Source organism: Pelophylax lessonae (assembly GCF_965119305.1).
Source record: "Pelophylax lessonae genome assembly, chromosome: 8".
NCBI lineage: Eukaryota > Metazoa > Chordata > Amphibia > Anura > Ranidae > Pelophylax > Pelophylax lessonae.
Genome location: NC_138775.1, coordinates 35,696,520 through 35,720,973, shown reverse-complemented (window position 1 = coordinate 35,720,973; position 24,454 = coordinate 35,696,520). Strand labels below are relative to the sequence as shown.

The window sequence follows — 24,454 nt, the reverse complement described above, 5'->3', positions numbered from 1 at the left end:
GTTAAAGTCACGCAGTAAAAAATCGCAAAATACCCCTTGGTCTTTAAGCAGCCAAATCCTCCGGGGCTTAAGTGGTTAAGAGGGTAAAACCTTACGGTCCTTAATGGTTAAAAGAATACATGTATCCTTTAAATTAAAAAATAAATGCACAAGAAACACTTGTTCACTTTAAGTTCTTCCAGGATATGTACTGTACATAAAAAGACTTCTATTCTCTGCTACCAAGATCCGGTTAATTATCTAGTACGCATTATTCACAGTGCAGATGCAGACTGTGTTTACCAACCTGCAGCCACCCACACTTCTTGCTGGGGGGGAATCATTATTATAACTCCAGGGAGAAGATGTATGTTTTTCAAGTTGATATTTCTGGATGTGATACTGGTGCTGGAGAACCCTCAGAGGACAGGATGGAGCTGACGAAAAATAAAATCAGGATCTGTTTGCGGAGTCAGCAGCAAAATTTGAAGTTCTACAGAACTTGCAAAACTTAGAAAAACTTGCAGCAACTAGCACATCCTTAAAGAACGGTACATTCAGCATCAGATACACGAAAAGGGAGCATCAAAGGGGAATTGTGATATTGTTAATAAGATCACAAATAAGATCTTGATCCTTTTTACTTAAATGACAGCTTTGGAAAACCATTTGGCCCCATTCACACTTTGCATAGTGGAAACACGCATTCCCGCTTGAATTTTTTTTTTTTATGCATTTTTTTCCTGTGTTTCCACAGGGTCATGCATATGGCAGCCCATTCACTTGAAAGGGCTGCCCTGTGTATGGCAAGCGCAACAAAAAAAAACTCCAGAACCTTTTAGTATTTTAGGATTAGTAATCGATTAGTAATCGACCGATAATGGCCGATATTTTTGTACATTTAAAAAAAAAAAGTTTTTATTTATTTTTTTTTTGACAGGTACTTTTGTGGAGGGAGCTGGGGCTCTGCACTTAAAAGCATTCAAAACGCCAAGTTTGGCTGTTTTGAATGCTGTAATTTTTTTTAATCTGGCGCCGAGTACCCAGAAGTGATGTCATGACATCACTTCCGGGTTTTTGCATGGAGACCCGATCAGAGCCGAATGCGGCTTTGGTCGGGTCTTCGGTGACCGTGCAGGCTGGTTGCCCGGGTCTCCCGGTGGGACGGAAGACCCGGGCGAGCCGCGGAAGGCGGCGGGAGGGGGGGGACGTCCCCTCCCACTCCTTGTAATGACAGCCGATCGGCTTCCCAGCCGCATCCGTTGTCATTACAAGACAGCCGACCGCCGGCTATGGACGCCGGTAACGGGGTGATGTCTCTAGCTGCAGGCATCACTCCAGTACAAGCACTTTCCTGAAATATCGGCAATATCAGAAACCTCCGGGGCCAATTCCGATATATATCGGGGAAAGTGCATATCGGCCCTCGATATATATCGGCTTTGCGGATAATCAGTCGATCTCTAGCTAGGATGTTAATGGATGGCTGGTTAACTCCAGAACATGATGCAGGAAGGATATGTTTAACGCCTTTTTCCTGAGCCATGCTCAAAACACACTGCCTTTGTGATCTGCTGCAGATACTAATACAATGTTAACCAGTTCTAAGTGAACGTCATATGACATCCTATAGAACGGCCGCTAGCGTGCACCGAGGCAATCTGTGGTGCAGTGTGTCGCTCAGACACACCATATACCTGATCACAGTAAAGAGCCTATGATATGGACTCAATACCATGTGATCAGCTGTGTCCAAACACAGCTGATCACAGTGTAAATAAAGAGTGTCAGTTAAATGCAAAAAGTACAAATTCATATGAAGTCCAATAAATTAGTGAATCTAATGTTAAATCAGCGATGTGATATGAATGAAGATCAAATGTGGTAATCACCAGTGAAGACCATCAAGGAATAAGATGTGATGTTTATTAAAACAATGGTGCAATTACCTTACAAAGGTCAATATGCAGCAATATGAGATACCGGCAAGCTGTCGGCCATAGCGAACACCGCTCCATGTTCACGGCTGTGCATGCGTGAAGACGTCCCCTCCAAGCCGCTCCAACGCGTTTTGTCACTAATGACATCTACGGGGGACAGGCCAGATCTGTGTTTTGATTTGTCATGTGACTTTATATGTCGCAGCACTGTAAAACAGAGTTTATAAAGGGCCACTGGCTGGGAGTAAAGAGCTCCAGAATCAGTGAGAAGAACCCTGGGCCTGGAGGGAAGGGCCATGGGCTCATAGGGAAGGGCTCAGGGCTTGGAGGAAAGGGCCCTGTGACTAGAAGAAAGGACCTTGGGACCGATGGAAAGGGCCCCAGCGACCAGGGGGGCCCTTTATGGTTTCTTGCACCAGGGCTCTGAAGGTTCTGAAAAAAAGTTATTTTGAAGACTTTTTTCCAGCATAAAATCAGTCCTACAATAATAAATGTGTGTTACAGGGTAGTAACCACTTCTCCTCTTTGGACATTCTACCTCCCTCCAGAGAGTGAAGAATTTCAAACATCCTCATGGCTGTAGCAACCATAAGCTTGTATTTATTTTGCCGGCTCCTAGCTATCATGTAAAAGTGATCCACGTGGCTGTGTAGCTGACCAATCACTTTTAAAGCGTGAGCAGTGTGGCACCTCCACCCAAAAAAACTCAACTATTCCAAAAAATGTAAAGTCTAAAAAACCATGGTCAAAAAATGCACACTTTGGAAAAAAACATGGTCCAAAGCTGTACAATTCTTAAAAAAAAAATATGACTGAAAAACACGGTTACAAAAATGCAGGGTTAAAAAAAAAAAAAAAAAAACAGTGCAAAACTACACATTTTTAAAAAGAAGTGGTTTAAAAATATGCATGATTCAAAAAAAAAAAAAATGAATTCCAAAAAATGTACGGTTCCAAAAGAAATGGTTCAAAATATGCATGACCCAAATACAGTACAAAAAGGAAGTATTTCTTATAAAAAAGTGCGCTAAAAAATACATGGTTCTAAAAAAAAAAAGCTTTTATAAAAAATGTGTGAATAAAGAAAAAATAAAAATAAAGAAAAAAAGGGGTGGTCCAAATAATGCACAGTTCTGATTAAACAAATTTAAAAAAAATGCGTGACTGTTTTTTTTTTATGACTCTGAAAAAGTGAGGTTTAAAAAATGTGTGTTTTTGAAAAAAATAGGGTTTAAAGATGTACGATTCTGAAAAAAATGCATGCTTCCAGAAAAACAGCTCAAAAAAATAGTGTAAAAAAAGGAGGTCCAAAAAGAGCACTTTCCAAAAAACGTGGCTCAAAAAGTATGCCATTCCGAAAAAATGCAGTCCAAAGAAGGCCCATTCTGAATAAGGTTTTCTCACATTCTTTTACCAACTCCCTAAATGTTTTTGCAAATCTAAAATGATTGGTCAAGTCATCTAAGTTCTCTTTTTTTTTTTTTTTTTTTTTTTATTTATTTAAATGAGAGCATATGAAGGAGAGAAAAGAAAATGACCCTAGCTTTTAACACAACTTAACAACTCTCTTGTAATGCCTGCTGATTACAGAGCTAAAACTGACAGCTGACACCAAAACAACACTCTACAATTTGTCCACTGACAAGTCTATGTAATGTAAGAGGAAAAATTTACATTAGTGCAAGGGTGCCACCTGCAGGCTGACTAGGACAAAATCTGGAATTTCATATTGACAGGTTTCCCTGGCCTTATTTTTTTTTTTTGCGCTGTTTTTTTTTTTTTTTTTCTTTTTTTTTTTTATAGGAAAAGACAAGAACTATGTGCAAAAAAATAAAAACAGACAAAATAGTTTTTCCAACTTTTATTGAATGAAGATGACAGTACTCTTTTTATTATCAATATATAGGATTTTTTTTTTTTCACATTAAAGTTTTATTCAAAAACACTGAATATTACAAAAGATACATGATATTCAAAATTGTACAAAATATTCAAGCTTGTAAAAGAATATGAAACACATATAAAGGAACCATGCATAGAGAATCCAATTTTCAATATTTAATATACAGGATTTATATAGCACCAACAGTTTGTACAACATTTTGCAAAATAAAGGGAGACAGTACAGTTACAAATCAATTCAATGCAAGAAGGTTAAGCCTCGTAAACACGATGAGAATATTGTAAGAATAATCGCCCATTTTTTTTTTATGCTAGTTTCATATTGAAAACCAATAGGTTACTAAAGTTACGGAAATTCTCGTAATTACAACTTGGGAAGTAATGTAGTGTATTGTAATGTATTCTTTCATTTTCAAGCATGCGTGGTCTTGGTCTTCCAATTTTTTTTTTTGGACAAATACTTTTCTGATTAAATGAAAATAGTTTGTTCTGGTATTGTACGAGAAAAATTTTCGTGTTTGTCTCTTTGGATCATTTCACATGAACTGTCGTGATCGGCTCTCAAAAGCTGTGTACTAACAATCAGATTATCCTGTAATAGCTTTGTACCATGAAGGACCATGCTCGTTAGAGCTTATAATATAAAAGCCATGGGCAAGTTATTACAAAGAGGAGTTGATGGAGAAAGTAAAGTTAATTTGTTAGGTAAAGGTGGGATAGGCGACCCTGAAGAGATGAATTTTCAGGGATCACCTAAAGGCAGAGTAGAAGATAGACAGACAGACTGGGATAGGGGGTTACAGAGGAAGGGAGGAGCTCTGGAGAAGCATTGGAGGAGGTGAGGAGGATAGCATTGGAGGAGGTGATGAGGGAGCCAGAGAGCAGGAGGTCTAGGAAGAAGTGGACCGTTTGGGTGATATTTTATGACGAGTTTGGTGATGTGGCTTGAGGTTGTGGATGGCTTTGTCAGTTTTAGAAAGTTTTGTTTGTTAGTATTTTTAATTGTATTTGTTGGCAAAACAGAAATCAGTGGAGGGATTGGCAGAGAGAGGTGGTGGACACTAATCGGTTGGAAAGGTGGAGGAGTGTGGCAGAGGAATTGCTAACAGATTGAAGGGGGGAAGTCTGTGTAGAAGAAGGCCAACAAGGGGGGAGTCGCACTAGTAGAGGTAAGAAGTAACAGGGCAGTGAATTAGTAGCTTGGTGCATTTGTTGGCTAAGAAGGGGCATATTAGAAGGGGCATATTTTGTCAATTTTACAGTAAAGGCAGCAAGATTTGGACAGCGATTAGATATGGGGCCAAAAATTGATGTCAGAATTCCAGGATTGCACTAGCACCCTGGCAAAAGTCATGGTAGGGGAACATATTATGACCTCAGTTTTGGAAAGATTGAATTTTAGGCAGTTGTGTGACATCCATTCTGCTATGTAAAGTAGTGATGTGTGAGGAGACTGAAGGCGTGAGCTAAGCAATGGATCAGTAGATAGTTGTCTTTAGCACACAGATGCTATTGGAAGTCATGGAAGGTTATCAATTGAGTAAGGGAGGAGGTGTAGCTAAAGTATGAAATGGATCTAGGGACAGAGCCTTGAGGGACCCTTACGGAAGGAGAAAGAGAAAAGGAGGTGACTGAGTTGTAAGTGGCACTGATGGAACTTTTAAATAGTTAGGAGGTGAACCCTTGAAGGTCAAGGTAGTGTTTTTTTTAGGAGTGGGTGGTTAGCTGTGTCAAAGGTAACAGAAAGGTCTGAGTATGGAGTAGCAGCTGGTTTTGGCAGTTGGTAATTTGTTAGAGAGTTTAAAGCCCCGTACACACGCAACAATTATCGGCCGACCGATCGTGGACTTTTGTCCAGAGTTGTGTTTTGTTGGTTGGAATGTGCTCTAGACTGCACACGAATTTTCTCGCCCAACAAAAATCTACTTCAGAAGTGATGTCATGTGTTGGTTTGCTTTCTTTGTGTTCTTTCTTCACTGAGCATGCCCAGACTTGCTCATCAGATTTTTCCCTGTCGAAATCTGTACTGACTGCACGAAAATCGGATGTTATGTTGACGGCCAACAAAAATTTTATAGTCTGCACACCAGATTTTTTTCGGCCGAAAAGTCGGAGTTGGTTGTCGGAAGCATCATACTAACAAGCCGAAAATAGGCAGATCGGTCGTCGGACGAAAATTCCCTGCCAATTTTCGATGCGAGTGTACGAGGCTTTAGTTGGGTGGTTTCCGTGGTGTGTTGCAGGCAAAAGGCAGAATCAAAAGTCAGCCATAGACGGTTAGATTCTCCGACAGTTCAGCAGGGGCAGGCCAAGATTTGAAGCATGTATGGGCAGGTTGAATGTACCCAAGTTGATTGATCTATCAACTTTAACTAACCTGTCAGATTTTAAATGCAGCCGTTAGCAGTAATCACTGGGTTCTCCAGCGCCCCCCCCAGGAGAACACGATGGTTTCCCAGGAGGTATTCCCCCATCCCCCCATCAACACTGACTGTGTTGACGGGGGAAATTAAGAAACTTTCTTTCCTGCAACTTGTGGTTGCAGGAAAGAAAATCACTCCATCTATGTTGGGTTTAAGGGGTCGAGAAGGTAGTAGGTTATAGAAAAGATGTTTTAGAACTTTGGAGGTCAATGGGAGCAAGGAGATGGGTCTTGAGTTTTCCAGTCTGGTGAGGTCCAGTTAGATTTTTTTCTGTATGGGGGTGACCATTGCATGTTTTAGAAAGGAGAACAAGTTGCTTGGGAGATATTAAAGATGTGTTAGGGAATGTAGAATAAAGTAAGAGGATGACCAGGGAGGTTGTGAAGGAACAGGGATCGGCGACAAGTGGTTATTTGGATGTCAGGGAAGAGTTTACCGACCTCCTCTGTAGTAATGGGGACAAAAAAAGGAAAGTATTGAATGTGGTAGTAGACATGGTGGGGTTGATTGACTAAAACTGGAGAGTGCCAAATTTGGTGCAGCTTTGCATAAAAACCAATCAGTGTCCAGGTTTTCCTGTCAAACCTTATGGGTCCTTTCACATGGGCTTTCTGCCCTGTGGACTTTTTATATTGATCCGCTGATCCCACGCTGAGAAGGCGGATGATAGGTCAGTCTCCGCTTACTGTGCAGAGACAGACCTGTCAGAGCCCCGCTATCCTTTATGGGGAGATTGTATTAAAACGGACCGCCTGTCCATTTTCATCCGATCCCATTCTTTCAGATGGATAATAGGGTTTCCATCCGTGTGGATGTCACGTAGAGGATCGGATTGGATAGCAGCGGGTGTCAGCGGACATGCCACCACTGACATCCGCTGCCCCATAGGGGTGCATGGAGCATCCGATCAGGTCCACCTGAAAAACTGACAGGCAGACCTTATCAGAAAGCCAGTTTAAAAAGGGACCTTACTAACCAAGCTAAAGTTAGTAGCTAATTGTCTACCATGTACAGCTGCACCAGATTTTGCACTCTTTCAGTCTAAGTGCCGGTTCACACTACCGCGGCACGACTTCGGGGGTGACCTGTGAAGTCACGTGCACCACGACTTCGGCGCGACTTGCACGGACTTCATATAATGAATGTCAATGCAAGTTGCTCTGATGTCGCCCCGAAGTAGTACAGGAAGTACTTTCTAAGTCGGAGCGACTTGAGTCGCTCCTATTAGAACGGTTCCCGTAGCACTGCATGGACCGCGACTTGCCAGGCTGACCAGTCGCCTGACAAGTCGCGGTAGTGTGAATGGGCACTTAGTCTGGCCATACATTATACAATTTTTTTCTATAGTTTTCCTTTAGATTTACCAAAACTATATAATGTGAGATCAAACCTAAACACTTTCAATTTGTATGCAATCAGGTAGGCCCTTTCACTACATAGTTGAAGGTAAATCTGAAGCAAATTGAATAAGAAAGTTGTATAATGTATGGCCAGCCTTAGTAAATCAACCCTGGTATGTTAAGTGTGGGACATATCTTGGCAGTGGATATCTCATCATGAATTGCATCTATTTTGTTTTTTAACTGATTGGTAATGTCCTGGGTAGTGAACGAGATGAAACACGAGGGATGGGTTCCCTCCAGGCATACCTGCCCTTAATTTATCTATTATTATATATGTGCTCCAACTTTGGAGATGCTCAAAATTTATATAGCTAGGACTGCAGTACACTGGGGTGCCTTGCCATGGCCTCTGCAGCTTATGCATATATTTGCAAATGTGTGCAAACTTAACCCCCTGGTTTTAATGTGAACTGTTAGACAGGTCAATTCAGTTTGCTTCAGGCTGGCTGGTAAGTGAGCTGGGAATTTTTGTTTGTTGTTTTTTGGCACTGGAAGACAAAGTAGAGAGTTAAAGAGGTGACAAGGACTGGATGAGAGGGTGTTAATAAGGCTCCGTTCACACATAGGCATTTTGAATCAGGGGAGGAATCGATAAAAAAAATTCTGCCCGTAATCTCAAAACACGCTGTTAAAATGTCAAATGGCACATCAGCGTGTTCAGGTGGCATTCATTTCAATGGCACCTAAAAACTAAAAACGTGGTGTGATTGTGTACCCGATGAAGAGGAGGGGCCTGGAATGCCAGCGTGGGACCCCAAAAGAAGAGGATCAGGGCTGCTCTGTGCAAAACAATTGGGTGGGGGGTGAGCATGGTGTAGGGCTTGGTGTGGTCCAGGGGGGGGGGGGAGTGGTATGGTGTGGTCTGTCTGGAGCACCAGCCGCCACTGTTGGGCAGAAAGGTGTTAACAGCCTCAGCTCTGTTGCTGTGTGAAGGGGGGGGTCCCTTCCCTCCAATCAGCTCTCAGAGCTCTCCTCACTGATATACCTTCAGCACTTTGAATGGATGTAGGGTAAAAATGGCTATAGATAAACAGGTACAACTTTTGTAGGGAGATTTGTTTAATCTCTGTGTATTACCTGAGGCCAGTCACTTCACTGAGTATATGTAAGGGTTTACAACCACTTTTATATATCACAGAACTTCTCTCAGTATAAGTTATCATACCTGTAAATGAGAAGTTCCTAAAGCCCATCTTACCCAATTCTCAAGTAACTCTCACAGCTTTCAGTGCAAATCTTGTTGACTAAAGCCCCGTACACACGTACCGATCGTCGCCCGAACGATCGGCCATCTTTTGTCCAGGGCTGTGGTGTCTGTTGAAAACTGCAAAAGACTGCACACAAATTTTGTCGGCCAACAACAGCCGACTGCAGAAGTGATGTCATGTGATGGTTAACTTTCCGTGTCTTTTTTTATTTTCTGAGCATGCCCAGTCTTGCAAATCTGCTGTCTGTCGGCCGAAATCTGTACTGACTGGCGAACAATCGGCCGTTCTGGTGTCGGCATACAAAAATTTTAATGCTTGCACGACAGATTCTGTTCGGCCGAAAGTGCGCTGTTGGCTGTCGGAAGCATCATACTAACAAGCCGAAAATCGGCCGATCGGTCGTCGGCCGAATCTTTTCGGCCGACAATCTGCACATGTGTACGGGCCTTAAAGCAGACATAAGGTAAATTTGGATTTGCAGGCAGATATAAGTGTACAAGCACACAATTTTCAAGAGCTTAATGCAAACAGACCAGGTTTAAACAGAACCTTTTGATCAGCACAGGCTGGGAGTTCCATACTGACTTTAAAGGTGACTAATGAGGTAAGATGTGAGAATCTGCAGCATGAGCTTGCTTGCAGCACAGGAGGCCTTCCAGAGATTTTAAAGAACAAAAATGATTAAAAAAGAAAAAAGTAAGTTGCTATTCTAGCTCAATTAAACTTAGCCATAGCACTTTTGCCGATAGTTGAATCTTATTTTTGGATCCCATTTAGGTACAAGGAACTCTGAAATACATCAGCACAGAAACAGCACAGAATGTATATTTTATTCATGTATCATTTTTGATCTTAGCATTATTTTATTATTTATTTATTTTTTTTTACAAGGTGAGCATACCCTTTATTTGCCATCTCAGAATGGCAATCTGTAAATATAAAAACGCAGCAGAGAAGAGCTTGTTATCTAGTAACCAAAGTATTTTTGAAGAGCATCTTAGTGTAAAAACGTCCCTGAAGGATCCAGAACACATCGTCCTCCACTATCTCCCTCCTCATCTCACTGATTGCAGTAATTGAGCCTGTTCTGCACCTCCCATAATTCTCCGCTGCTTGTCGTCCTCTAATTTGCATTTAGCGGATATTCTCTCCAGCACAGAGAAATGTGATATGGGATTTAAATCTTATCTATCAACATTTTGCATAATCATGTTTACCTTCAAACACAGCCTCAAGCAGTGTGAATTTATCCGTGTACAGACGTGCGTAAAATTCTGCTTGTTTGTCTATTTGAAGTTGGGCTTAAAAACTGGGCCACCCTCATGACAAAAAAAAAAAAGTTGGTTTGAAGTGGAACTCTAGGCAAAAACATAACATTTGATCAAATAAATTGGTAAAGTAAAACACCTTAGACCTCAAGGTTTTTTTTTTTTCTTTCCATAGAGCAGCGGTCACTAAATGGCGGACCGTGGTCGGGAACCGGACCGAGTGACAATCCTGTGCTGACCACGGGCGTGCCACTGCCAGGGTTGGGTGTCCATACCCAGCGATGTCATCCTCAAAGCGGGATGTGCAGAGAAAAGGCTCTCTGTCCTGATCTGCAGAGTGCGGAAAAGAGAGTGGGAGTCTTTTTATATTATCAAATCAGGTAATCACCTGCTTGTGAACATGATAACTTGGGCTGCTCCCGCCCTTCAGTCCCAATCTGCAACTCCTCCCGCCTGCTGTGATGATGACATAGGTGGCCAGGCTGGAAACCCAGGAGGGGACACCCAAGGATGATTGGTGCCTCTCTGCCCTCCCAAAGGTACCATAGGACTGTTCAGGGAAGGCATGCATTAAAAGGGGTACTGTGTTGTGCAAAGGGGGTATAAAGGGCCGCTGTGTGGTGTTAAGGGCAATTTGTGGTGTAAAGGGGCAGTGGTGTAAAGAGGCACTGCGTGGCAGTGGTGGCAGGTGCTCCATGGGCCGGGGGGGCGGCAGACGGTCTGCACCATACCCCCCCCCCCCCAGACCACAGCGAGACAGGAGAGACAAGAGAGATAGGAGACAGTTCAGGAGAGACAGGACAGGAGAGACAGGAAACAGGACAGGACCCCCCCCCCCCACTCACCCTGCCTGGATGCAACAGGCGGCTTCTTCCCCCCTGTCTTCTGCGGGTAGTTGCCCCACATGAATTCTCTGGGGCAGTCTCTGTGGAAGCAAACTGGCAATCTTTATGTGGGAGCCGCATTACCTGTTGGGCAATCTCTGAGAGCACTGACATTATCTGTGGGAGCAGTCTCTACACCCATATAGATTGGAGAGTTTTGTTCCCATAGAGACTGCCAGTGTACTCCCATAGAGACTGCCAATGTGCTCCCACAGGATTGCCAGTGTGCTTCCATAGAGACTGTCAGTGTGCTTCCACAGGATTGCCAGTGTGCTCCCACAGAGACTGCCATTGTGCTCCCATAGAGACTGCCACAGTGCTCTTATAGAGACTGCCAATGTGCTCCCATAGAGACTGCCAATGTGCTCCCAGAGGCTGCCAGTGTGCTCCCACAGAGATTGCAAGTGCGTTCCCACAGAGATTGCAAGTGCGTTCCCACAGAGATTGCCAGTGTACTCCCAGAGACTGCCAGTGTGCTCCCACAGAGACTGCCAGTGTGCTCCCACAGAGATTGACTGTTTTCTCCTACAGAGACTGCCAGTGTGCTCCCATAGAGATTGCCCGTTTGCTCCCACAGAGATTGCCAGTGCTCCTAGAGATCTCTTCCAGAACACGAAGAAACCAGGAGTGGGGAGGACCATCAGCCTGAGCCCTCTCTGCATGGAAGTGGAAGTGGAAGTAGAATTTGTTTCCATAAAAAGGCCCACCAAAATTCTCGGCACCAGGCCCGTAATGCTGCTGCTCTGCCCCCAGGTCAGTCTGTACCCCAGTATAATCCCCCTCCCTAGTCAGTCTGTCCCCCAGTATAATCCCCCTCCCTACTCAGTCTGTCCCCCAATATAATCACACTCCCTAGTCAGTCTGTCCCCCAGTATAATTCACCTCCAAGATCAGTCTGTCCCCCCAGTATAATCCACCTCCCTGGTCAGTCTGTCCCCCAGTATAATCCACCTTCCAGGTCAGTCTGTCCCCCAGAATAATTCTCTTTCCTGGTCAATCTGTCCCCCAGTATAATCCACCTCCCAGGTTTGTCTGTCCCCCAGTATAATCCACCTCCCAGGTCAGTCTGTCCCCCAGTATAATCCACCTCCCAGGTCAGTCTGTTTCCCAGTATAATCCACCTCCTAGGTGTGTATGTCCTCCAGTATAATCCACCTCCCAGGTCAGTCTGTCCCCCAGTATAATCCACCTTCCAGGTGTGTCTGTCCTCCAGTATAATCCACCTCCCAGGTCAGTCTGTCCTCCAGTATAATCCACCTCCCAGGTAAATCTGTCCCCCAATTTAATCCACCTCCCAGGTCAGTCTGTCCCCCAGTATAATCCACCTAAGATGTGTCCAAGCAGCCGCTGCATCCAAATCGACATGAATTGGACTGCTTGCATGCGAATGCACGGAACACCTGTGTATCCAGTGCAGGCAAAACACAGCCCTGGCACTGGTGTATGTAGGTACACCTGTGTGTATGAGGCCTTAACACAGTGTGAATGATACCATTTAAAATCATTATATGCATTTGAGCCTAGGTGCATAATTGCATGTGTTCCCAACCTACAAAGAATTGTGCTGCAGATTTGCAGAAGCATGGGGGTGCATATCGGCACAGGTGCCGCAGCACTATGTGGTTCCATGCAACAAGTTTTTAAAAAGGGTCTGGAACTTTTTCCCCACGTTTCTCACTGGTACAACAGCCCATTGAAATGAGTGGGCGGCTGTACCCACTATGTGCTTGTGCAAACACACGTATATATCATTGGAAAAGTCCTTTTGAAGAACCAGTCAGAAGAAGAACTATCCCAGCACCAGTTTCACTATGACTAATGGAACCACACAACACCACTGTGATTAGGTAAATCCCCTTACCGATCAGAGTGGGCACTTAAATTATAGAGTGGTCAATCTCGTCTTGTTGTCATCAGATGGAAAATCTCAATCCAAAGGAACTGTACCCACATCACATGGAAAGATCCAAGCAGATATTAGGGAGCAGGTGCTTTAAGGACAACCATATAAACTTCCAATGGCCAACGTCAAAACACATGTCCTTATCCAATGTTAGTATGGAATACCTCACAAAGGTAAAAGTAGGTACCATAGTGCAGTATGTTCTTAAAATCATTAATATCTTTATTCTATAAAATGCACGTGTAAGACAAATTTGCATATATTTCCAAAATGGCCATGGTGTCCAGCGTGCTTGCGCCATGCGTAGGGTTCCGCCTTATGTGTTTCATCATAAAGTGACATCATCAGGGGCACTTACACACATGCGCTATGGTACCTTTTTATACCGAGGTAATGCATACCAACATCGGATAAGGACGTGTGTTTTGGTGCTGCCCATTGGAAGTTTATACAGTGCCTTGAAAAAGTATTCATACACTTTGACATTTCCCACATTTTGTCATGTTACATCCAAAAATGTAAATTTATTTTATTGGGATTTTATGTGATAGACCAACACAAAGTGGCACATAATTGTGAAGTGGAAGGAAAATGATAAATGGTATTCAAATTTTTTTAACAAATAAATATGTGAAAAGTGTGGCGTACATTTATATTCAGCCCCCTTTACTCTGATACCCCTTACTAAAATCTAGTGGAACCAACTGCCTTCAGAAGTCATCTCATTAGTAAATTGAGTCCACCTGTGTGTAATTCAGCCCACGTTCACATTGGTCCGATTTGACATGTAACTGGACATGTCAAATCACATGTCCAATCGGAGCCAATTGCCTAAATCAGTGCGACACCGACTTTGCGGGACCACACCGATTCCCAAAACTTTTGGTGACTTTGGGGCGATTTCCATAGACATCTGTGCAAAAACCGCACAGATGTCTGTTAAATTGCCCCTGAGGTCGGACTAAAATGTCGGCTTGAAATCGTGCAAATTCAGCTGAACTCGCAGGATTTCAAAACGGCCTCAGTGTGAACCTGGGCTTAATCTCAGTATAAATACAGTTGTTCTGTGAAGCCCTCAGAACTTTAGTGAACAAACAGCATAATGAAGGCTAGGAACACACCAGACAGGTCAGGGATAAAGTTGTGGAGATGTTTAAAGCAGGGTTAGGTTATAAAAAAAAATCCCAAGCTTTAAACATCTCACGGAGCGCTGTTCAATCCATCATCCGAAAATGAAAAGAGTATGGCACAACTGCAAACATACCAAGACATGGCGGTCCACCTAAACTGACAGGCCGGGCAAGGGGAACATTCGTCAGACACTGAAAATACAAAGCAAAGAAAAGGGCGCACCAGCCTAGCGCATTATCCTCCTGCCAGAAGATCAACGTCCTTTACTGGAAGCAGAGGGCTGACGCGTTTCGAGGCCGTGCCTCTTCCTCTGAGGAAGAGGCACGACCTCGAAACGCGTCAGCCCTCTGCTTCCAGTAAAGGACGTTGATCTTCTGGCAGGAGGCAGATTTATGGAATTGATGTGCCTGAATTTCACGATTGTTTGTGAGTAGCTGATTTTAATTTTTATCTAAATAAACTCGCTGAGGATAATGCGCTAGGCTGGTGCGCCCTTTTCTTTGCTTTGTATTTTCAGTGTTTGGTCGACCGCCCTGGTCGTAGGGGGCAGCAAAGCCTAGCCATCATGGATGCCTAATATCAGCACGAGTTCCGGGATTGAGGCAGCCTGAGGACCAGGTTCCGAGCGCAGGAAAAAAGGGGGTGCTATATAGCACTTATCTTCTTTTGGAACATTCGTCAGAGAAGGAGCCAAGATGTGCATGATAACTCTGGAGGAGCTATTAGTTGTGCACTTCACAAATTTGGCCTTTATGGAAGAGTGGCAAGAAGAAAGCCATTGTTGAAAGAAAGCCATAAGAAGCCCCATTTGCACTTTGCGAGTAGCCATGTGGGGACACAGCAAATGTGGAAGAAAACCTTTTAGAGTCTGCAAAAGACTTGAGACTGGGGCGGAGGTTCACCTTCCAGCAGAATAACGACCCTAAACATACATCCAGAGCTACAATGGAACTGTTTTGATCAAAGCATATTCATGTGTTAGAATGGCCCAGTCACAGTCCACACCTAAATCCCTTTGAGAATCTGTGGCAAGACTTGAAAATTGCTGTTCACAGACACTCTTCATCCAATCTGAGAGAGCTTCAGCTATTTTGCAAAGAAGAATGGGCTAAAATGTCACTCTCTAGATGTGCAAAGCTGGTAGAGACATTCCCAAAAAGACTTGCGGCTGCAATTGCAGTGAAAGGGGGTTCTACCAAGTATATACTCAGGGGGCTGAATACAAATGCACGCCACACTTTTCACATATTTACCTATTTGTAAAACATTTTGAAAACCATTTATCATGTTCCTACAACTTCATAATCATGTGCCACTTTGTGTTGGTCTATCTCATAAAATCCCAATAAATTACATTTACGTTTTTGGTTGTAACATGACAAAATGTGGAAAATTTCAAGGGGTATGAATACTTTTTCAAGGCCCTGTATGGTTATCCTTAAATCACCTGCTCCCTAATATCTGTAGGGATCTTTCCATGTGATGTGGGTACAGTTCCTTTGGTTGGAGATTTTCCATCTGAGGACAACAAGACGAGGTTGACCACTCTATAATTTGAGGGTCCACTCTGTCCGGTATGGGGATTTACCTAATCACAGTGGTGTTGTGTGGTTCCATTAGTCATGGTGAAGCTAGTGCTAGGATATTCCTTCTTCTCACTGGTTCTTCATAAGGACTTTTCTCATGAACTGCGGGGCCGGTGCTAGACTATTTTACGCCCTAGGCAAGACCAGCTACTTGCGCCCCCCCCCCCCCAAAAAAAAAGAATAAAAAATGGTAGGGGTTAAAAACTTCTCTATGTCATACCCAGTGACCCTGATCTGATGGTTCCTCCATGTTATGCTGTCGTACCCAATGACCCCCCATATTCCTCCATGTCACACCTGGGGACCCTGATGTCATTCTATGTCACACCCAGGGACCCTGATGTTTTTCCATGTCACATTCTGGGACCCCAATATTCCTTCATGTCTTGCTGTCGTACCCACTGACCCCGATTTTCCTCCATGTCACACCCAGGGAACCCCGTGTTCCTCCATGTCATGCTGTCATACCCAGTGACCCCAATTCCTATATGTCACACCAGGGGTCCCTGATGTTCCTCCATGTCATACCCGGAGAGACCCTGATGTTTTTCCATGTCACACCTGGGGACCCTGATGTTCCTCCATGTCACACCTGGGGACCTCAATCCCCCATGGCATACCCAGGAACCCCAATTCCTCATGGCACACCTGGTGACCCCAAATCCCTGATACACCCGGTGACCCCTATCCCCCATGTCACACCTGGTGACTCCGATTCCCCATGACACACCTGGTGACCCAGATTCCCTTTCACACCAGGGATCCTCCATGTCACACCCAGGGACCCCGATCCCCTCTTCTGGGGACGCTCGCTGAGCGGTATGAAGAGAGTGGCCCACGCTCTGTCCTCCTTCACTGTGATTCCTTTTCCTAGGACACTCCTCTCCTGGACCACAGTGCTCACCACAGCTCCAGCTGAAGAGGATCATCATGCAGGCAGCACTCCGGTGGGCTCCCTTCCTGCCTCTTGGGGCCCCCCCAACATTGGTGGAAAGCCAAGGCTTGGTAGTTCCGCCACTGCCCCAGACACCTAGCATCTTCCTCTGTCCCTTCTTCCTCACCCACTGCTGCCCCTCCCCTCAGCTCACAGAGATCATTAATAAAGGAGAGTGCTGACTCGTGGCTGCGCCCCTAGGTGGCAATGCGCCCTAGGCGGCTGCCTAGTTTGCCTAGTGGAAGCACCGGCCCTGATGAACTGTTATATATCTTTACTCTTTATCAACTGCTGCATGTTATTTAGATATATGGTTTAAATTTGTAATCAACAAATTTAATGCTGGCTTCTGAGTTATGTTTCTGTGTATATTTTCGTGCAGATAGTTCCTATATATTTACGTTTTTGGTTGTAACATGACAAAATGTGGAAAGTTTCAAGGGTTATGAATATTTTTTTCAAGTCACTGTATAAACTTCCAATGGGCAGCATCAAAACATACGTCCTTATCCAATGTTGGTATGGATTACCTTGCAAAGGTATAAGAAGGTACCATAGTGCATGTGTGTAAGCAACTCTAATGATGTCATTTTATGACAAAATGCATGAGGCGGAACCATACGCATGAGGCAAGCAGGCGGACGCCCTGGCCATTATGAGAAATTTATGTGAACTGATTATTGTTTGTCTTACACATGAGTGTGCATTTTATAGAATAAAGCTATTAATAATTTTAAGAACATACTGCATTGCGGTACCTTCTTATACCTTTGCGAGGTATTCCATACCAACATTGGATAAGGACGTGTGTTTTGGCGTTGGCCATTAGTTGTCCTTAAAGCACCTGCTCCCAAATATCTGCTGGGATCTTTCCATGTGATGTGGGTACAGTTCCTTGGATTGCAATTTTCCATCTGATGACAACAAAACAAGGTTGACCACTCTATAATTTGAGGGCCCACTCTGTCCGGTAAGGGGATTTACCTGATCACAGTGGTGTTGTGTGGTTTCATTAGTCACACTGAAGCTAGTGCTGGGATATTTCTTCTTCTGAATGGTTCTTTATAAGGACTTTTCTCATGAACAGTTTTATATCTTTACTCTTTATCAAGTGCTGCATGTATTTATGTAGCACCCTACAGGTAGGTGCTAGGTAAATGCACAGTGGGCCTTGTCTGTTTAACAGCAGGGCCATGTTTGCTTTTTGGTTAGGGTGTCATGGCTTACAGGTGTGTTTGCTGAGAGGGGAGTCTCCCCACTGGCTCTGTGAGAGGCTTCCCATGGGGCAGTGGAGGAAACCCAATCAGGGACACATTCAGGCTTGTAACTACCCCAGAAGGCAGATTCTGCAGCAAAGGATTCTGGGAGTGGGTATAAGTCTGAGGGGCGTGCGTGACTCAGCGTCTTTGGTGGGAGCAGAGTCCCAGGAGGGAGAGAACGGCTGTCTCTCCTCCTGTCTGAGGAAGGTGGATGTTTCGGGGTGCTGTCTGAGAATCCAGAGAGTGCTGAGTTGAGCTGAGGGGATCCGGTGTGCTGAGAACCAACGGAGAGAGAGAGGGGTCCAGTCCCAGGAAAGCCTACACAGGTCGTGAGTACTGAGGATTGCCCCTGGGGGTCTGCCTGGTGTCAGTGGGGACCACTCCGGAGAAGGTTCTAGGATCCATGTGTCAGCTAGCTGTAAAGGGGGTACCTAGGTTGAGGACCCTGAAGTGACAGAGGGGGTACCTAGTCAGGGGACCCTGAAGAGTTAAAGGGGGCGCCTGCAGTTTAGGCCCTGAAGAGATAGTGCACAGTGTGAGTGCATCAGTTAAGAGTTGCAGCCATACAGGATTTCACAACAAGCTACCTCAAGCCAGGGCAAGGCAGGAGGGGGTAGTCAGTGACTTTTGAATCACTGACTACAGTGGTGTAGTGATTAGCACTTTCACCTAGCAGCAAGAGGGTTGCTGGTTTGAATACCAACCACAACACTACCTGCCTGGAGTTTGCATGTTCTCCCTGTGCCTGCATGGGTTTCCTCCCACACTCCAAAGACATGCTGGTAGGTTAATTGGATCCTGTATAAAAAAATAAATAAAATTGACCCTACTGTGTAAGTATGTGAGTTAGGGACCTAAGATTGTAAGCTCCTTGAGGGCAGTGAATGTGTAAAGCGCTGCGTAAATTGACAGCGCTATATAAGTGAATGACAAGAAAATAGCCTAGGCTATATACAGCGCTTGCCTTAAATAAATCAAGTGTCTCAATGTATGTGAACAATAATGAAAACTTATCTTTGCAGTATATAGTGAAAATACAAATCAATTAGACATGTGAAGATTGATAAATGTCCCAAAAAATTAATAAATACATGAATAAGTCTTTCTCAAGTGGTGATCAATAGGGATGATCGAACTTTTGAAAAGTTCGGTTCGGCCAGAACATCCGAACTTCCCGAAAGTTCGGCCCGGATTTCAGAACCCCATTGAAATCAATGGACCCGAACTTCTGTAATCAAAAAACACAATTTGTAAGCCCTAAAACCCAATAAATGCCCCTAAAAAGTGCCTAGGGTTCTGGGTCATGCCCCATTACCTATTAATCACACAAAAAAAGTTCTTAAAAATTGTCATTTTTGATAAAAAAGCCAATTATTGAAAAAATTAAAAAAAAAAAAAAAAAAAAAGAGAGATTTTTTGATTTTGACTTTGGATTTAGTATCTGGGGGGTCTAAAAAGTGTACATGTGAAGTTTCAGCTCTGTAGCATGTCCAGAACCATGAAAAAAAAAAAAAGATAATTTTTCAGTAGAACAGGGATGTGGGACCCTCCTTTTACACCTATATGATCTTTTTTTTTCTGGTTCTGGACATGCTACAGAGCTGAAAATTCACAGGTACACCTTTTAGACCCCCTAGACACAAAATCACACAAAAAAAGTTCTTAAAAATTGTAATTTTTGATAAAAAAAAGCCAATTATTGAAAAAAAAAAAAAGAGAGATTTTTGGATTTCGTATCTGGGGGGTCTAAAAAGTGTACATGTGAAGTTTCAGCTCTGTAGCATGTCCAGAACCATAAAAAAAAGATTGTTTGTATTAGAACACTTTCAGCACAGGAGTATGGCTTCTCGGTTTTCACACCTTGCCGGTTTAATAGCAGGCATTTTTTTGGGTTCTTTGCAGTCAGGAAAAACATCTGAACTTGTGTATAGTGGTACTGTGCACAAGTTCTGATGTTTTGCCTGCCTCCAAAAAAACCCAAAAAATGCCAGCAAAAACACACCTGTGCATTTTTTTTTGACGCTAGCGTTTTTTTTGGCATTTTTTTGGGTTCTTTTGAGGCAGGCAAAACATCTGAACTTGTGTATAGTGGTGTAAATACACACATACTTATATGTATATACACACCTAGCCATATATAGGTGTGATAGTAGCAGAAATATATGCTTGCGCTAATAAAATCATTTACACTAATATATTTCTGCTACTATCACACCTATATATGGCTAGGTGTCTATATACATATAAGTATGTGTGTATATATACCACTATACACAAGTTCAGATGTTTTGCCTGCCTCAAAAGAACCCACAAAAATGCCAAAAAAAACGCTAGCGTAAAAAAAAAAATGCCCAGGTGTGTTTTTGCTGGCATTTTTTGGGAGTTTTTGGAGGCAGGCAAAACATCAGAACTTGTGCACAGTACCACTATACACAAGTTCAGATGTTTTTCCTGACTGCAATGAACCCAAAAAAATGCCTGCTATTAAACCGGCAAGGTGTGAAAACCGAGAAGCCAACCTCCTGTGCTGAAAGTGTTCTAATACAAACAATCTTTTTTTTTTATGGTTCTGGACATGCTACAGAGCTGAAACTTCACAGGTACACCTTTTAGACCCCCCAGATACGAAATCCAAAGTAAAAATCAAAAAATCTCTTTTTTTTTCAATAATTGGCTTTTTTATCAAAAAATGACAATTTTTAAGAACGTTTTTTGTGTGATTTTGTGTCTGGGGGGTCTAAAAGGTGTACATGTGAAGTTTCAGCTCTGTAGCATGTCCAGAACCATAAAAAAAAAAAAAAAGGATTGTTTGTATTAGAACACTTTCAGCACAGGAGTATGGCTTCTCGGTTTTCACACCTTGCCGGTTTAATAGCAGGCATTTTTTTGGGTTCTTTGCAGTCAGGAAAAACATCTGAACTTGTGTATAGTGGTACTGTGCACAAGTTCAGATGTTTTGCCTGCCTCCAAAAACCCCCAAAAAATGCCAGCAAAAACACACCTGGGCATTTTTTTTTGACGCTAGCGTTTTTTTTGGCATTTTTTTGGGTTCTTTTGAGGCAGGCAAAACATCTGAACTTGTGTATAGTGGTATATATACACACATACTTATATGTATATAGACACCTAGCCATATATAGGTGTGATAGTAGCAGAAATATATTACTGTAAATGATTTCATTAGCGCAAGCATATATTTCTGCTACTATCACACCTATATATGTCTAGGGGTATATATACAGACATATATGTGTATATATACCCCCTATACACATGTTCAGATGTCATGTCTGACATCAAACATGTCCTCAAAAAAGCACTGGCAGTGGCAACCCCTGCAGCATAAAAAATGCTTGGCTGGTGAGAAGCCATATGCCTGTGCCGAAGCAACTCAGAGAAATTATCATTTCTCTATAGTGGTCACCCTGCTATGGAAGGGTTTTGTCACCCTTCCATAGCAGTCAGTGTCAGGTAACCCTACACTACATTACGGTCCCCTTACACTTAACACTTTCCCTACAGAAACTAAATTTTTGAAGCTAACTAAAGTGTAAAAGGAGCACTCTAACTACACTAGATATCCCTTTCCTCACACTAAAAATAGCTAAATGACACTTTGTAACACATTAGAACAGAACAGCATTCCACTCTCTTTCATGTCCTGTATAAGAATGCTAGGAATTTGGCGGGGGCTATCTTATATACTGGGGGGCGTATTCACTAATGATTGGACTATGGACCCCCTAGTCACTCCAATCACATTCCTAGCATTCTCCTGCCCCCTCAATTGGCTTTTACTGATGGTTCTGGTCCAATCACTGGCTTTTAAAGCCCATTTTCTGTCCAATTGCATTTTGGTCGGTTCTGGTTGCCGAATTCCGAACTTTTTGGGCAAAAAGTTGTGAATTCGGCCGAACCTCGAAAACCCAATGTTCGGGCCGAACCGATGGTCGACCCGAACCGTTCGATTATCCCTAGTGATCAATATATGTGAATAATAAAAAATATAAAATTCAGTAAATAAAGTCCTTTCAAGTGGTGATCAAGTTCAAAGTGTTTCGTGCTCAATAAATAGAAGTTTGTGACTTTCGTGACGTGGATTCCTCTTTTCCAATGGCTTGTGGTAAAATTAAATGACTTACCAGAATTATTGGGTCCTATCTGCTGTATAGCACTAGGACCTACAGCGCTTGGAGACCGTTCAGGCCCAATTGGAGATCCCCTTTGTGGATAATCCTGGTAGGATGCAGGTTGGATCCCTCCTTACCCGATCTCAATCCTCAGGATATGGGGTTAAAAGAAAGGCTCCAGATAGTGTAGTATCATTTAAAAAAAGTTTATTCATCAAACAGTAATAAAATCAGGAGCGAAGAAAGACTCAAAACTCCAAATTTGCAGGCAAAAAGCGCTAACAGGCACCTCCTAGCAGAGTGGCGAGCGGAGTGTTTTCCGGCTTGCGTTCCACGTGGTGCGTAGCGTGCTGACGTGCGTTCCACAACCTTGACGCGTTTCGTCACTTCCTGTGACGTTATCAAAAGACTTATTAATTTATTTATTAATTTTTTGGGACATTTATCAATCTTCACATGTCTAATTGATTTGTATTTTCACTATATACTGCAAAGATAAGTTTTCATTATTGTTCACATACATTGAGACACTTGATTTATTTAAGGCAAGCGCTGTATATAGCCTAGGCTATTTTCCTGTCATTTACTTTTAACATCTACAGCTGCTGCCATACAAAATTTATTTTATATTTCACAAATAACACAGATATATTTTTAAGAAAAAACCTTTACCTAGGCGCGGGGAGATACACTATTATAGTGTCATCTTTTCTTTCATTTCAGCGCTATATAAGTACCTGAAATAAATAAAATAAAAATAAAAAAATAAGTAGTGTCAGAAGTTCAATATTCTACAGTCCTGGATCTTCTGGACTTAAGTCGGAGTTCCAGCACAGCTTTCAGAGATACAGTGTGTTCAAAGCGCCAGTAAGCGTCGGCTGGCGTCAAGACAGCGCTAACGGGCATTTTTGCTATAGAAGTCCCAGAATTTAGTCGAGCCAAAGGAGTATCCCACTCATTCCCTTCTCCCATCCCCTAACAATACAATAAACAAAGATGCTGGAGTTGTCCGTGTCTCAGTTCTCACACCCAGGGTCGCAGCTCACATGGGCTGGAGAGGTAACCGGTGACAATGGCAGACCCACATCAGGCCACAGGCCTAGAAAATCTGCTACATTTAGATATGTGGTTTTAATTTGTAATCCACAAATTTGATGCTGGCTTCTGAGTTATGATTCTGTCTATATTTTAGTGTGGATAGTCCCTTTTTTAATGTTTGCACCCTATATCATTGACAGTGGAAATTAGGCCTCATGTGAGGGCACTCATGGATGGATGGTTAGGCCTAGCCTGCCCCCTCCAGTGCCCATGGGCACCCTGTTGTGTGTTAGGGAGGGAAAGTTTACAAACTTGCTCCCTATCTCCATGCACTGGGGACCCCAAAAGGGGGGTTGTGACTTTAGCCATCCTCCTCACACCGGCCCCCTGTCCTGGCATGACAATAAATAGCACAGTGCAGCTTAAAATAGCATTTATAAGGCAAAATACATAGAAAAAAAATACAAACAGTGTTAACACACACATTATTATAGGGCCATTGTCGTGGCCCAAGAATCCCCTAAGGGACCCCCTCGCCCGCCAGGATCTTCCCACAGACCGTAGGCGGCGGCACATTCGCCACACGCTGTCCGGCTGCCGAAAAAAAAAATCCGAAAAGGTGAAATCTAAGGGGAGGCGGTCGGAGAGGCTCGGGGTGAGTGCCCGGTGAAGGAGCCGAGGCTCCGGGATTTTTTCCGCAGCGGGGCGGGAGTGGGCAGTGGCGAATGTGCGGCGGCTGACTTTACACGGGCAGGGCCGCAGCTCCCCTCAGGAGACTCCATTGTTCCCCGCGGTTCGGAGAGCCGTTTTCCCGGGCCTCCTCCCCCGCCCCGCTGCCTGTCTGCCGCGCAGGAGCCTCGGGCGTGGGGAAGGCTGAGGAGGGAGGCCGCAGGAGCCGAGCAGGTTTTTCCCGGGCGCGGCTGGCAGGAGGCGGCGCAGGCTTTGAGGCCTAGTCCTCCCATTTCTCTCCTCGGCCAGACATGAGCCGCCACCGCCGCCGCTTCCACAGCCTGGTGAGTGCACGGGGAGGCCTGGAGAGCCCGGGGAGGGGGGGGGGTCTGCTGAATGTAAACAATACACTATGTGTTATAGGGGGGGCACATAGGGAGGCTGCCATGGCAGGTGTGAAGGTGCCTGGCTGCCTCTTGCAGGTGTGAAAATGCCAGGTGCCTGGCTGCCTCTGGTAGGTGTGACAATACCAGGTGCCTGGCTGCCTCTGGTAGGTGTGACAATACCAGGTGCCTGGCTGCCTCTGGTAGGTGTGACAATACCAGGTGCCTGGCTGCCTCTGGTAGGTGTGAAAATGCCAGGTGCCTGGCTGCCTCTGGTAGGTGTGAAAATGCCAGGTGCCTGGCTGCCTCTGGTAGGTGTGAAAATGCCAGGTGCCTGGCTGCCTCTGGTAGGTGTGACAATACCAGGTGCCTGGCTGCCTCTGGTAGGTGTGACAATACCAGGTGCCTGGCTGC

At 43.9% G+C, this 24,454-nt stretch overlaps 1 protein-coding gene across 1 annotated transcript in view; it reads left to right on the top strand.

Moving 5' to 3' along the window:
• Nucleotides 1-23,615: 23,615 nt before the first annotated feature.
• The window catches only part of BRPF1 (bromodomain and PHD finger containing 1), an 85,910-nt gene continuing 85,071 nt past the window's right edge, over nt 23,616-24,454 (top strand). The window contains exon 1 of the mRNA XM_082265990.1: nt 23,616-24,001. The gene's annotated coding sequence lies outside the window, so the exon portion shown is untranslated. The remainder of the gene's footprint in view (nt 24,002-24,454) is intronic.